The sequence below is a fragment of the Tenrec ecaudatus genome, chromosome 2 (assembly GCF_050624435.1).
Source record: "Tenrec ecaudatus isolate mTenEca1 chromosome 2, mTenEca1.hap1, whole genome shotgun sequence".
NCBI classification, from domain to species: domain Eukaryota; kingdom Metazoa; phylum Chordata; class Mammalia; order Afrosoricida; family Tenrecidae; genus Tenrec; species Tenrec ecaudatus.
In genome coordinates this window covers 141,271,693-141,283,952 of record NC_134531.1, presented here as the reverse complement: position 1 = coordinate 141,283,952, position 12,260 = coordinate 141,271,693, and positions in this window count along the sequence as shown.

Sequence of the window (12,260 nt, the reverse complement as noted above, 5' to 3'; positions counted from 1 at the left end):
AGGGGGGCGGGGCTGTCAGAAGTGATGAAGATGCTCAGGCGAGTCCCATCAAGAAGGTGCTATTCTGCAGAGCTCCGCGGGGCAGCTCTGCTCACACCTCCAGGTGAGCTTCAAGGGAGGCCTGTTGGAAGGGTGTCAGTATCTCTCAGAGTGTGTTCCTTGGAGCCCCAGCCCGACACGGAGCTGTGTGGCTGCCAATGGGTGCTGTCTTGTCAATGCCAACCCTTAGCGACACCATGTCACAGAGCAGAGCTTCCTGGGCCGGAACATTGATGGAACCCACACATTGAGTCTTTCCCTGCTAAGCTATTAGGTGGTTTTGAACTGTGGACAATTTGGGTAGCAGTGGGTGCTTAACCATTGTGTCAGCAGGAGATAATCTCTGAAAACGGGGTCCCAAGGTGACTGAGTCCGGGTTGACTAGAGAAATAAATTCATAGATACTCACATATGTATAAGAAAGAGGCTTACATATAAGAGCAATTGAATATTGAGAAAACATCCCAGCCCAGTCCAGATCAAGTCCATATGTCCGCTATTAGCCCATATGTCTGATACCAATCTATAAAATCCTCTTCAGAATCACAAAACACATGCAATGATACCAAATGCAGGAAGACCACAGGTCAGTGGATGGGAAGTCTTATGGATCCAGTGGTGTTGTAAGCATTTCAGTGCTAGCAGGGTTCTCCATGTGGCTTCTTCAGCTCAGGGCACTAGCTTAGTTTCATGTGTTTTGTCAACTGCTATGTCTCCCAGGGAGTAAGCAGAGAGAAAAAAGTGTCTTCTGCCACCAGGGAGGAATCCAGGAGTTCCCAGAATCCTCAGGGGGAGGCCATGCCCACATAGAAGCCTCATTGGGTATGACCCGATTGACAGGCTGGACTCCACCCTGTCACTTGGTCTTGCTGGGCCCCATCTTCAATGCATCTGAGGAAACACCCATGCAGTCTCTCGAGTCTCAGTGAAAAATACTCATGTTTGAAGCATGCTCCGTTTGAACCATGTGAAGTTCTGCTCAGGAAACTCCGTGTGTGCTCTCGGTCCTTCTGCCTGTCAGCTCAGACACCACCAATGCTTTAGGGTCTGTTTTCTCCTCTGAAAGTGGGAGTGGTAGCCTCTTGCTGCATCCTCACTGGGTCTGCTGGAGACTGAATGCCTGCACACAGCACAGAGCCCCATGAGGACGGGTAAGTCAGAGTTCAAGAAAGGTGGGGGTGGGGAGCGCTGGTCCTCAAAGTTCCCATTCAGTTCACCCAGTGCTCCTTGTCAGGTGGGTGTTCTGCAGTGCCGAGGTAGGTGAGGAGAGGGAGCCAGGCAACTATTTTGGGGAAAAATATTCTCCAAAGATAGATGGTATTGGGAAGAATCTGACCCCTCAGGGGGTGGCCACCCAGATGGCACCATCCTCAGTTTTATCACTGACGCCTTTGACTCTTGGAACCAGCGGTGGTGCTGTGAAAACACAGGCAGACAGACAGGGCTGAATGGACCAGGAGAGAGCAGCAGGGAGTCCTGGTGCTGGGTCTTGGCAAGGAATCAAAACACTGAAACCCTGCAGTCAGTCACCAGACATGAATCCCCCATGAGTGTCAAGACTGCATGCCAGGGACATGCTGGGAACAGGAATGTGGATGCCAAGTGTGTGTGTGGAGTGACCCATGACCAGATCTGCAGGCAGGGCAGGCTCCAGCAGAGATGCCTCTTGGCTCCAAGGTAGCGGTTGCGGCTCTCTTACACCCCAGCCCTTCATGATCACTAGGACCTGCAATACTTCACCTAGCACCAAACCTGCTTTCAGAAGCTGTGAAAAGGGGCAGGCCTGCCCTCTGGCCTTGGATCACATGCGTGAAAAGCATTGATTTGTGCTGCTGCTGCAGGAGCTTGTTCCCAGAGACCCAGAGATGATGGGACAGGCCCTGCTGAAGTCCAGGTGTGCACTAGAGCCCTGGGCCCTAAGGGCTGGGGAACATCAGAACTAACATCTTCTAATTATTCTTCTCCCTCTCTTTCTCCTCCTCCTCCTCCTCCTCTTCTTCCTCCTCTTTCCCTATGCATTGACCTGCCAGGCCGTGTGGAGAAAGGAGCAGGCCCTCAGCATCTCTACCAGAAATAAAGTCTCGGCCTGGGCCGGGAGGCTACCAGGGAGCAGCAAAGAGGCCTGTGACCTCAGATTGCTTGCCTGTTGCCAACCTCTCCAGACTGTGGGCTTCCTTCTTGCCCACTGCAGTGTCCTCAGCCCCTCTCAGTGTTGGATGCTTACTGCACCTTCAGTCAGTCTTTGGCAATGACTGGGATTCGCATTTGCCGTGCAGTACACCTCAGCCCTGTGGTGGGAGCTGGTGAGGATTCAGAGTGAACGCAACAGGCAGCAGAGGGGCTGGAGTGCATAGTCTTTCACCATGGGAGTCACGTTGGCTTTGCAACCCCATTGGGCAGTCCCGAGCATCGCTGAGACCATTGCTATGAAGAATCCGTCGCAATTCTGCATAGAGTAAGTTTTTTGGTATTGGTATTTCTAAATGGAGCTACAAAATGTGCACAATTTTTGTATAAAGTGCACAGAGCCTCAACGTTCCAAGTGAGGGTTTTTGCCATTTGTAAACACCCTTGTACTCGTCGTCCAAAGCCAGGTGTAAATATTAAGCACCTCCAGTCCTGTTGGGAAGTTCTACAGGCACCTTGCCAGGCACGCACCGCTTCCTGCCTCCTGGGGCAGCCTTGTCTGACTTCCATCCCCTGCAATGAGCACTGCATGACAAGAACTTGTTAGCCGAAGGGGCATCGCGTTCCACTCATCGCGAGGATGCCAGGTGGCAGAGAAGAACTGACCGGGGGGATTTGCTGGGTCGTCATTTGGGGGAGCCGATCCCCAGGTACTTCCCCCAGGGAGCTGGATACTTCACCGTTACGCCACCAGGTCTCTCTGTCGGCCATCCTAGAGCACCATGTAACTGGCACCACAGTGTCTCCTTTGAAAGCTGGCTCCTGTTTCGCTCAGCGTCATGGCTTTTGGGGGTCCACATGGCAGGTGCCCATCATTTTCTTCTTTTTCACCGACATGCGCATTCCACGGTCTGATGAAGACAAATCCAGCGCCATTGAATCAACGTCGACTCACAGCAACCCTAGAGGACAGGGTAGAACTGCCCCTGAGTTTCTGAGACTGTCACGCTCCTCAGGAGGGGGAAGCCCCTCTTTCTCGCATGGAGCAGCTGGTAGATTGGAACTGCTGATCAGCTTTTAACCACTAAGCCACCAGGGCACCTCGACTGAAGGATAGGTCACCTTTTATTTATCTTTCCTTAACAAACATTTGAGTCACTTTCATTTAGGGGTTATGGTGAATAACTCTACTACAAATATTTTTTTATGTCTCTGCATGGATATAGGTTTTAAATTTTCCTTTAAACTGTGTACCCGAAAACAGAAATCATAGAAACCTGTAATAACGAAATTATCAAAATGTGAAGCTATTATTTACAAACATACCTTCCATCCAGGAGCATATACTTCTGAAGGTGGTGTCGCCATCTCTCTCACTTTTCCCCAAAGAATTCTGCCCTCCTGAATTTCCGCTCCCATCAAAAACGCAGTTTGGGCATGCTAGAAGGAGACAAGCCATGTTCCTTGGAGTTGTTCTTTGAGTTTGGGGAACAAAAAGAAGTTAAAGGGGCGAGATTGGGGCTGCCAAGGGGACGGGGTAAGGTTTCCCAGTGCAAGTCTCCTCAGTCCCTGCTACCTTCTAGGAGAGAGCAGATGCGTGGTCACGATGGGAGAAAACAATTCTCGATGCGACCTTCCTGGGCATTTTTCTTACCAAGGCAGTTATCAGTTTCCTTAAAACATATTTCTAATAAACCCCAGGATTAGACTGTGTCCTTCCAGAGAAACTCTATCAGGATTGCTCCCTTGAAATTCCCCCAAAACAATTTCAATAACCTTCTGCCCCTGCCTCTCTACCTGGGGTCCAGCGGATCCCCTCAGAAGTCCCTGCTTTGGCTGGACCAGTGGTGTGTGATGGCACCAGGACCAGATGGAGATGGGTGCCACCTAGGAGGGTTTGTCTGCGTCCTCTGGGCTCAGAGACGTGTTTAATCGGTGGTTCTCTGTTTTGTTTTTGAATAACCGTGTGCAGGTATAAAGGGGAACCTGAGAAGCTCTACTTTTTACTTCTTTTTGTATATTCTAAATAGAGTGCCTTTGTCAGATCCATGCATTGAAAAAATGCGTGGCTCATCCTCTCATTTTCCTTTTTTTAAAATGATTTTTTGAAATCATTTTATTGGGAGCTCTTACAGAAATGCGAACAATCCATCATTCAGTTAGATCAAGCACTACTTTACCATTGCCACCGCCATGAGCTTCAAAATGTTTTCTTTCCCCTTGAACTCTTGGCTATCAGCTCCCTTTTAGCCCCTCCCTCTCCACTCTGCCCTCCGGGAGCCCTAATTACTCTAGTGTATATTGTTGTTATTTGCCGTATCTGACACCCTCCAATGTATCTGTTGGCCTGACACTTGGTTCCCCTCGAATGGGGTTATACGGTCATCAGTGCTGTCAGCTCCACTCATATTCTTAACGGCATCTTTTGGTGAGTAGAAACGTTTATTTTGATATCGTCAATTCATTCGTCTTCCCTTGGCTGGTGAGCGCATCCTGCTGTCCAAGAAACCTCTGTTTCCTCAAATGTTGCCGAGATCTCCTCCAATGCATTTTCTAGAAGCTTCATGATTCTAAGTTCCACATTCAGGCATATGATTCAAATCAGATTATTTTTTAAATTATGGTAGTGGCTCAAAGCCATAAAGTCACAGGGACTAGCCAAGTGCTTTAGAGACTTGACCCCTCCCCAGGCCAAGGAGATAATATCGGTTCTGAGAAAGGGCTTTTGCTGAGCTCATGGCTTCCTCCCATCCCCAGGGTCAACACGGCCAGACCACAGTCCACGAATGACTGCTTGAAGAACCCTGGCCAGAGGAAAAGTTAGGTTGACTTTCCCATGTCCAACTGGACAGGAGTTTCTGGTTCCGAACTGACCCTCTCATGCCCTGACCTTCCACTCGTGCTGGCGGAAGGGCCATTGGACAACATCAGGATGCCCGTGAACCTTCCCCGCAGAGTGCCAGCAGGCTCTTTTTTAAAAAAAATCATTTTATTGGGAGCCCGTACAATTCTTATCGCAATCCAGATATACATCCATTGTATCAAACACATTTGTACATTTGTTACCCTCATCATTCTCAAAACATTTGCTCTCCACTTGGGCCCTTGAAATCAACTCCTCATTTTCCCCCTCCCTCCCTGCTACCCCCTCCTATTGAACCCTTGATAACTTATAAATTATTTTTTTTTCATATCTTACACTGCCTCCCTTTACTCACTTTTCTGTTGTCCATCCCCCAGGGAGGAGGTTATATGTAGATCCTTGTAATCGGTTCCCCCTTTCTACCCCACCTTCCCTCCACCCTCCTGGTATCGATCATCTGTCCTGGATTCCCTGTGTTTTCAGTTCCTATCTGCACCAGTGTACATCCTCTGGACTAGCCAGGTTTGTAAGGTAGAATTGGGATCAAGATAGTGGGAGGTGGGGGAGGAAGCATTTAAGAACTAGAGGAAAGTTGTGTGTTTCATCAATGCTACCCTGCACCCTAGTGACTCATCTCCTCCCCGCGACTCTCTACAAAGGGATGTCCAGTTGCCTACAGATGGGTTTGGGTCCCCACCCTGCACTCCCCTCATTCACGATATGATTTTTTGTTGTGTTGTTCTTTGATACCTGATACCTCATCCCTTTGACACCTTGTGATCACACAGGCTGGTGTGTTTCTTCCATGTGAGCTTTGAAGCCTCCCTGCCCTGATAACTTAGAGCAGGGGTCCTCAAACTTTTTAAACAGGGGGCCAGTTCACTGTCCCTCAGACCTGTTGGAGGGCTGAACTATAGTTTTTTTTTAAAAAAAACTATGAACAAATTCCTATGCACACTGCACATAGCTTATTTTGAAGTAAAAAAACAAACAGGGCAAAAACACCCGGCAGGCCGGGTAAATGTCCTCAGTGGGCCGCATGTGGCCCGCGGGCCATAGTTTGAGGACTCCTGAGTCTTAGATGATAGCATGATTTGGCAGCCCCTTCCAGCTGGATGGGAGCAATTCTGATGGTGGCAAGGCTTGTTTGCAGAAGACTTTTCACAGAGTCTCCTCTCAACCCCCACCCCTAGTGGGACCCTGGATAGTAGAGGCACCTTTTCCAGGGTGTGCTGATGTGGGACACTGGGTCACAGGTAGCAGGAGATCCTACATGATTATCTGGATCTTCCAGAACAAATGTCTGCTCCCTGCTCTGAGCCTGCTCTGGAGACTTAGATCCAGGTTGGAGCCTGCGCGATGTGTCTTCATCGCTCTAGGGACATTTTTGGTATGGTTCTCTCTCTGGTCCTAGGGGACAGCTGCAGAGTTAATCTGTCTCTCCTTGGTATTGTATCTGTCTACAGCCCCACGGGCTCTACTGACACACCTACCATGCATCCCACTTACCTTCCAATGGTGTCAGACCAGACTCTCTTGTCGTGGTTCAGGTCCACATAAAAGAGGCGACGGGGTGACAGCAGGCTCATGGAGGAATACAGCATGGTTTGTTTGTTTGTTACATTTGATTTGTTTAATAGTCAAGAAAGTTCCATTTGTCTTTATGTAGCTTTCTGACCGTGCATGTGCTTCAACACTTTCCCCACTGTGTGCTGCTCCTCAGGAAGGACAGCATGCTTGATCCTGTCTCAGACACACTGAGCGCACATGGACCCACCACAGGCCCTGATGACAGGTTGCTTGGTTTCGGACAACTTCATGAGAACGTTCCGTCTCTGAGCTCGGACCCCTCAGAGTGGGCCTGGGCACGGGCCACCTGCAGATTTCAATGGTGCTTTACCAACCTGCTTTGAACCAAGGGACACAATTCAATGACAGCCTGGTTTTGTTAGAGACTGGGGTGTATGATGGGCGCTGGGCCGTTTTGAATACCTGCTCTACACCGCCGCGTCCAGAAGAGTGGAGCGTGGCAGGTTTTGAGGGTCCAGCCTGTGCTCAACGAGGTTTATCAGTTGCCCACACTTAAACGGAGCCAACTCTTCCAAGTTGGGGAGGGGGGGTGGGCTACACAGCCAGTGAGGGATGGGATGGAGACTTGAATGCGGGAAATTTGAGTCCTGAGGATGCCAATTTGTTCAGATTGTTCTTTGGTCTACAGAGCAGCCTGGGGCAGGGCGGGTAGGTCATAAAATCACCGAGCCCAGGGGCTGTCAGTTAGCCCTTGGCTGGAGAAACAAGGGTTCCCCCAAAACCTGCCCACCAAGCTCCTCAGTTTGACCCTTGGAGAACCAGCACCACTGGGTCACCTCCTCTGACGAGGAAGCATTACCTGAAGTAACCTGGGTTAATCCAGAACTAAGAGATTTTTTTAAAGCAAAGCTCTTTCTGCCCCCCCCCCACCTCCCCATCCCACTCTGAACCGCGCCAGAGAGGCTCATTCCAGCATCATTTCCAACTCCAATAATTTTAGATGTCAATTGTGTGTCTTTAATGAGCCCAGAAATTTTCATAATTATCCTTTTTTTTCAAAGCCATAATTGTAGGTTGGAGTAGCTTCTACAGACAAGAAATTTAAATAGAGCTTTTTACATGCTTAGGCATTCTGCTGCGTTCTCATTTCAGAGAAACAATTTAAACGAAGTCTTCAAATTATCCCTCTGTTACCTTTTTCTTCTCTGCGAGGTAGAAACACTCAGCAACGGGACTCTGCCCCTAATTGTCCCAGTCTAGTCCCTGGTGGTGCATCCCCTCTCACCTAAGCAAGCTCCCCTGTGGCTTCAGGGGCACCTTTGCCCTCTCACAAGGCTCAGATGGTCAACCAGGAGCTGAGACACCAGCCTTGCTCCCCAGCACAATGAATGCCGGCAGTAGCCGTGGGTCTGACTGGAGTTGCTCCCCATTATGGAAGATCCATTCTGGCCCTGTGCATCCTGGTGTTAACCCAAACGTGTACAGAGTGCTTCAGCCCCGATGCATACTGGGACAATTTAGCAGAAACTCCTGAGAGCGGTCTCTTCGAGGGTTAACACCTGCTTCCCGTGATCATGAAGGGCCTGCTCATTTCGTTGCAAGAGTTCGAAAAGGAGGAAGGGAAGTGGAGGGGCCCATCGGGGATAGGACAGGAGGATGGCCGAGCCATACTATCATTCATTCATGCTGCCATTCACTCATTCTCTGAGCATCCCTGCCCTCCAGGAATTCACGGGTCGGCCCATCTCTCTCTGCATTCATACCGCCTGTGTGCCTGCCACAGAATTCAGCTTGGAGGAATCCTAGATAAGTGAGACTCAGATCCTCCTCTCTGGGAGACCTTGGCCTTCTGATAGTCCTACTAAGTATAGCCTCAAATCATGCCCCCTTCTTGACCTCAACTGGAGGAAGGGAGGGCTCTGCCCGCCCTCCTTGGCTTGCCTCCTGTGAGCCAGGTCAAGCCGGCTCTTCTTGGCCTCCCTGCAATAGCATGTCCTTAACACCTTGCGGCATTTCACTTTCCGAACTTCGGTTGGATTCTGCTGGAGCCCAGTGTCACAGTGGGTTATGCAGGGGGCTCCAGTTGGAAATCGCCAGCTGCTCCGATGGAGAAAGATGAGCCTTCCTGCTCCCAGGAAGAGTGGCGCTCTCAGAAGCCCGCAGAGGCAGGGGCCCTCTGTCCCGTCGGGTCGTCTGGAGCCAGACTTGGCTCGATGGCAGTGAGTTGGGTTGTTGTTCTTGTTGTTGGATAATTTATTCCTCACAATTGCCCTTGGGCTTACATGTTACTACTGCACCCATTGTCAGATGATACCACGGGGGCTCTGGGAGGGCGTCCCTGCAGCAGGTCACAGGCCTCTCCGCCAACAGCTTTCGTCCTGGATCTGCCCTGGATTGTGAAGAGGTACCGATGGTAGGCCTGTGTCCTCTTGGCTTAGAAGAGGCTGTCTCCCTTGGAAAGGGACAGAAGTCCAGTTCTTGGCAAACTTTCCGCATTTCCTCTAGAATGAATAAGATGAAGAGCCAGCCGCCTTCCCATCCGGAGCGGCTAGGAATCTGTTTACTTCTGAAACCCAAGAGCCCTGTGTGCTGGGGAGAAGGTGGGGGCAGGAGCAAACAAAACATGTGGCCGGCATCCGAGGAGAGGCTCCTGGGAGTCTCTGTCCCCCAGCCAGGGTCCAGGAGGAAGCACAGCTGCCTCCAACACAGGCAGGGAAGGAAGGTGCCAGCACAGCTGCCCGAGGTGGGGGCCAGCCAGAGAGGCGCCCTGTGGCTGGAAGACAGCAATGAGCAGAAGCTGAAGGGAAGGGGTCACTCAGAGCTGTACATAGTCAGTGCTTTAGTACACCAGCTTCAGGAAGGCCGGGGGGGGGGCGGTCATGCCTATCACAGCTCACCACCCCGCTAAGCCATTGTATGTGTGTGGGGCAAGGGGAGTGGCGATATTGGAGCTCCTCTGGTCCTAGCTGAGCAAAGACCCTTTCCTTCTGCCAAACCAAGGGACCACGAAAGAACCTTTCACTGAGAACAGCCTCCGTGCTGGCCCGCAGACCTTGCTCTGGGGGACCTTCTGTTCTGCTCTTGTAAGGGGAGACTGATAAATAACTGAGAAAGCAAGACAGCTCCTGACAGGGCTGGGTGCTCCCAAGCAGACTGGACAGGCGTCTTGATGGAGCACGGCTCTGTGACGGTTGGAGACTGGGTGCTTCAGGGGGTGCTCTTTGTGGAGAGAACCATTGAGTTGAAACTTAAGTGGCAAGACATAGCCGGCTACCTCCAGAGTCTGGGGGAAGAGCCTTCCAGATCCGGGGAAGCTTGTGCAAAGCTCTGAGGCTGGACTGTGCTTAGAGCCTTTGAGGAGGAGGAAGGTGTTGAAGAGGGGAGCGGGAGTCGGTGAGACCCGAGCTGCCAGCTCACACGGGACTTTGTACAGCATCTTGCTGAGGCGTTGGGCTTTTATGCTAAGTAGCTTAGGGAACCTTTGATGAACTAAATTCTAAAATAAGCAAGCTGGCTGCCAAGTAGATACTGGATCTCTAGGTGCAAGAAAAGAAGCAGGGAGACAGGAAGTGAATATGCTTCTTATTTTAATACCATTCTTGGCCAGCATTTCCCAGTGCCGTTTATATCCTTACGTGTTTTGGTAAGTCCTTGAGTGCTGTGAACAATACGTTTGGTTTGCTACACGAAAGGTCGGAGGTTCAAATCCACTCAGAGGCACTTCAGGCCAAAGGACCTGCTGATCCATTTCTGAACAACAGCCCCTGAAACCCCATGGAGCACGGCTACACCCCGACTCACACGGGGTCCCGGTGAGTTTCAATCAAATTCACAGCAACTGGTTTGGTTTAGAAAAACATACACACGCATAGTGTCCTCCCAACAGGAGCTCATCCGCCACCACACAACTCAAGATGAAGCCTCTTCCAATTGTTTTAACCTCCGTGGCCTTCCTTCTGTAGTTCCCGCGGCGGGGCTCAGCCTCGGGAAGCCTGTGTGGGCAGGACACATCTGTTTACTTGGCGGTTCAATAAAAACAGCTAATGCAGCCCATGAGGCCGCCCAGGAGACAGGCTGTGTTTCATCCAGAAGCCAAGAATCTTCTTTAAAGTCACTCCCTGTCTCTGCACAGGCCCACCCCTCCGTCCCCGGGTGTTGTGGCTGTCAGGCTTCCTGTGAGGCACTCTGTCTGGGAACAGCTTCTCGGGACAGCTGGAAAGGTGAGCGAGTGACCCTGAGCTCCCAAGCCATGCCCTCCTCCTGACCTTTCAAGTGTGCCTCCTAAGCCATTGGCTTCCCCCTGACCCCGAAGCTGAAGGACCAACAGGTCCAAGGAGCTCGTTTCTCGGGGAGATCGGGAGGGGTGTCTCTACACGCCACCCTCATGCTGATGCCAGGAGAGGGAAGGGTCGCTGTGGAGGTCACTCAGGTGTGGACAGAGCCTCTGTCCACAAGCCCTTCTCCAGTCCTCTCCTTCCAGACCTTTCTCTTCCTCGTACGGCAGGTGCCCGTACAATTGGCCCCCGTGACTCTTCAATGGTGCTAACGGAGCTTCTCCAGCATTTGACTTGGTTGGGCAGGAGAGGCTGGAAGGATGAGTATAACAGTGTCTGCCCCACGTCAGGGAGATGATTGTGGACGCTCATGGCCATTCACTGGCCAACAGACTCGGTGGCCGGGCATGCATCAAGGGCAAGGCGCCCGATGGCATAAACAGTTCAACACTCACTGCTAATCCAAAGAATGAGGCTCCACAGGAGAGACCCCAGGAGATCTGCTGTCACCAAAACCAGAGCTGAGGAAGCTCCGAGGATAGCTCTCCTCTGTCACATGGGGTCACTCTAGGTGACCATCAACCTGACGATTTCTAATGACAGCAAAGCACGCAAGCCACCACAGTTGGAAAACTGACAGACAAGTGGTGGGTCTTGGGTGAAAGCAGAGAATACTGGAAAGAGGTTTACTTGTGTTTCATTGACTGTGCCAAAGCATCGGACTGTGCGGAGCATGACAAACTATGGACAACCTTGAGAAGAATGGGAATTCCAGAACACTACATTGTGCTCGTATAGAACCTGGGCATGCATCAAAAGCAGAACGCAGGGATACGGCCTGGTTTAACATCCGGCACAGTGTGCGTCAGGGTCGGGTTGGACCACCCTACGAGTTCAATCTGTAAGACGAGCCCATCCTCAGAGAAGCTGGGTTATATTAAGAAGAGTGAACTATCAGGATTGAAGGAAGGCTTATTAACAACCTGCAATATGCAGATGACACAACCCTGCTTGCTGAAAGTGAGGAGGACCTGAAGCACTTGCTGATGAAGATTACAGCTTTCAGTATGGATTATAATTCAATGTAAAGAAAACCAGAATCCTCACAACTGTACCAGTATGTAATAACATCATGATAAATGGGGTGGGGGAATTGAAATTGTCAAGGATTTCATCTTGCTTGGATCCAAAATCAACACTCATGGAAGCAGCAGTCAAGAGATCAAAGCACACATTGCATTGTATACATTTGCTGCCCAAGACCTCTTTAAAGTGTTGAAAAGAAAGGATGTTACTTTGAGGACTAAGATGGGCCTGATCCAAGCCATGGTATTTTCAATTGCCCCATGTGTTGGTCTGGGTGGACTAGAGAAACAAATCTGTGGAAATTCATATGTGTATAAGAAAGAGGTTTATATACAAGAGCA